The sequence below is a fragment of the Limulus polyphemus genome, unplaced genomic scaffold (genome assembly GCF_000517525.1).
Source record: "Limulus polyphemus unplaced genomic scaffold, Limulus_polyphemus-2.1.2 Scaffold202, whole genome shotgun sequence".
NCBI lineage: Eukaryota > Metazoa > Arthropoda > Merostomata > Xiphosura > Limulidae > Limulus > Limulus polyphemus.
The window spans coordinates 580965-585243 of record NW_013665812.1 but is presented as its reverse complement, the minus strand read 5'-3'; positions in this window follow the sequence as shown (position 1 = coordinate 585243).

Here is a 4279-nt window from a genome sequence, read left to right as displayed (position 1 = left end):
ACATTTGCTGTCATGTTAAACTTATATTAAAGTTTTTCTGCATTACCCATTTAAGCCGCCTCCAGCCATTATTAGTCTCAAAGTGGGTTCCTCGTCATCGAATTTGAATACTGTTGAATAAGTTCCTGTTTTTGCCTCTGATGTAATGTAGTGAGAGGGTCATTCTGAACTTTCCTGTTTTATTTTTAGAAATTTGTCTATTTAATTTTGAAGAACTTTTGTGGATCTATCAGAGAAATGATAAATTAAGAAATTTGTATTATAACCACACTCAACTGCTTTTTTCACCTCCAAAGAATGCTCTCCCAAGCAGGGTTGCACTTACGGTAAAAAGAGCCCAGGGCAAGAAGTCCATAGGGGCCCTTATAATATATTCATACTTAAGTTTATAGAACTTTTTAGGAGATAAATAGCAAGGAAGTAAAACAAACAACCAAAATATGCAGAAATTATTATATTGATACCAGATTACCTTAACTATCCATTTACCAAAATTTTGGAAGACTGTATACAGTATGATACCTGCATTGATAGAATATTATGAAAACATATATAATTATCCACACATAGATAATAGGTATAATATGAAAAACATTATATATGTAATGCATATATAATATCATTGAAAACAATATAAATCAAATTAAAACCTTTCGGGTTTTTCTACTTGAAAACCCATGTATGGTTTATGACAAGTTCAAACGATGCAATATATCAGATTCCATGCTCATATGAGCAAGATTAGTGAGGCGTTCTTGGCTCATACTGGCTTAATGAAAATGTTTCAGAAGCCTTAACTTCGAAAATGATCGTTTGCCTGAAGAGTTTGTTATCATTGATGCTAAATAGATTTTGAGTGGATTTGCTGTATTTGGGAAAGTGGCGTCAATATCCTTTTCTAGTATCAGGTTATACATGAATTGTTCCATGCTGGTATTTTTCTTCTTCTGATTAAGAAAAGCACTAAGAAAGGATTGGACGTGTAACAATTCATAGGAAAAGTTCTCATCTAGATCATCCGAACAAAACCCAGACAATTTGGTTCCAGCTCCCATTGCATATTTGATTATATGAGTTGATAAATAATTTATGTGTCCTGTTCCTCTATTACCATGCATTTGTATGCGTTGTGCCAAAAATATATTGTATTCTGCAATAAGTTCCAAAAGTCCTAGGTAATTTCCATAATAGGAAAAACCAACAATTTGGTCGTCACCTCTAAATACTAAACCACGTTCAGAAAGAAAAGTTATGATGCTGACTAGTTGCTGTAAAAATTTTACTCAGTATTTTGTCATTTCCTCATCCTGCGTTTGCATATCTAAATCTACATGACCACAGGCGCCGTCTTGTTGTGCATAACTTACCATGGCACATGCTCAGTTAGTCGTTCACTAGCATGCTTCCAGCGATTGAAGCCATTATCAGCAACAGAGAATGATGAAGGATTAAATAACTTGCATCAAAAGCAGTAGAGTTTACCTGTGTTACCTGAATAGCACAAACATTTCATTAAATTTTCTCACCGTTGGCTGATTTCCGAAAAAACAGCTTAATGCTACAGTATCTATTATCATGTAAGGATATCACGAATCATTCTCTCTGTATTGTTTCCAGGGTTTTGTTACAGCATTTCCTTTCTTAGCCCAGTATTCACACACTTCATCCATAGCTGGAATAGACCATGCACCAAAATCATTTAGCAGACCAGGAGTTACATCAGGATCACTTATATTCATCTGAACTGGTGTCTCTGTATCCAGCATTTGACCTTCATTTTCATCTCGAAAGAGTTGTGCAACTTCAAGATCTGCATCCTTTGAATTGGACAGCTTGAAAATGTAGACTGTTTGACAAAACCATGTGTGCTATATGTGCTACCAGACTGTTCTTCTTCTAATTTATGCTTCTTGAAAAATGTTGTCACCTTTGGTGTTTTGGATACAGTAGTTGCCAAGTGAGCCACCTCTTCTTTTTTTCTTTTCTCATGCCTACTTGGATGATGTCTTTTCATGATTACTATATCTGAAATAAATGAAAAACACAATTAAAAAGTAAACAAAATTAAAACGAAAATATTAAAATTGGGTTAAATGTTCCATCTCATGGTATAACAAAAGATATTGGACTGAAATTTATTTATTTATAATTTTTATTATCATCTACATGCTAAGAAATGATGCATTAAATTCCGACACAAAATGTGCCAAATTCAACAAACCTGAGGGATTAAAATGGCTCCAACGTATAATGCATCAATTTTAACAAATGTTTTGTGTTAAATATATTGACGCAATAACCTAATTAAGATCAACAAGAGATATTGGTAAGATATTACCACAACAACTTTATTAAAATCGACTCAAATCTACATAACTTCTCTGACCATATTGTTTTCTTACTTTCAATTTATTAATAACTTTCTCGGTACCTTTTTTCAACAATTGTTCTGTTGTTTTTAACATTCAAACATTTTAAAAACCTATTAATGTACAGTTAATAGTTTGCTCTCGTGGTGGGATCAAATTTATTAAAAAATCAAAGTTCTATTTAGTATATACACACAGTTATAGCCTATAGTAAAATCTTGGTGCAGCAAAAAGCTGCATGCTTTATGCAAGAACACACTATTGTAATTCTAGTTTTTCATTGTAATAGCGAAATTAATCATTTTCAGCATATTAAAATTTAAACTTATGATTACTTTTGCACATATTAAATAAAAATGCATATAAAACCAATACTTACGCTTAAACTAGCATATTATCAAATTTATCATATAAAACACAGGAAAATGAGTAATAACCATTAGCATTACACTTGTTAACCGACGATTTCTAAGTGCCAGTAGGGTAAAATATACTAGTGGCACCAACCCCACCCTATCTGAATCTGCCCATATTGACTGTCATTCCCTCTAAAACTACACTTAAACTTGTGTGGTTAATGTGCCCATACAGAGAGTGTGCAGAAAATAGAAATTTGTCAAAAATAATGCAATATGACTGTATGACAGTGCAAATAATATGAAATACAGTAAGCTTTTATCCCTCTCGCTCTGGATATCCTTTACTGTGCATGATACAAGGTTTTAGTGTCTAACATTCACAATTTTAGTAAGTTACTTTTTCTTTATGTTATACCAATTATAATAGCATAAAATCTTAGCTAATAATCCATATTTTAATAGTATACAAATTTTAAGTTCTTAAATTTACAAGGAAATACACTGTATATCTTAAAAATCCTGAATTTTCATTAGTGTGACCCACGTGACACATTTTGTCTTACATGTCATGATCCCTATTTTATCCATTACTCCTCGAAAATGTACGAAATTATACATAAAATACTCTCTATAAAATCGTTATTGCTCAAACAAACCAAAAATTTTATAGCCTTCAATTTTGTTTGGTTATAGAGCTATCAAATAGAAAATCAGACCCCTCCTGCCACACCCACCTGTCACATCTTCTCTTTCACAATTCGTTGATAGTTCTCTCTTACGTTTCATTATAAATTACCTATAACCAATAGAAAGTCAAGGTTTTCATTTATCAAATGTCGTATCGTATAACGCTGCGTTCTGAACAGATAACCATCAATGTCACTCAGAGTAGCAACATCGTTCCCATGGGAAAATTAACACGAGCTTGGATGAATTTATAATGACTCTTTTCGCATAGTTAAAAAGCCAGGAAAATTTTGAGAGTTAAATGAATCTGTCTACTTTTTGCATTTTATTAGTCTATATTCTTTTGTGCATTATTTAATTAAATAAAAATTATTAAGTGCATTACTATCTATAGTATGAAAAATTAGGGTTAACTCTCTTCAAAACCCGACAGCAAGAAAAAAGAAGATTGGGTAAGTACTTTATTTCTTGTTTCTCATATTTATTCTTTATTTATTATTCTAAAAGTAACTAAAATTAAAAATACGGATATTTTCAAGTTATTTAAGACTAGATTAGGTAAAATAAGTAATAATAATAATAATATAATTAAAATGGTTCATGAGGCACCCATGCTAGCAGCTCGTGGGTAATGTAATTCGAAAGCTTAACATGAGCTTTCCCAACTTCTAATGGCGCTTATAGTAGTTAGACACAGTTCAAAAAGCAATAAAAAGGGCAATAAAACAAAAAATTTATAATTATAAATAGATGTATGATATTACGAACTTAGAGCTACTTAGGATAAACAAATAGTTTCATGTTACACTTTGAAGTCATTCTAGAAAGAAAAGAGGTTAATTTCGATTTTTTTCTGGGGGGGGG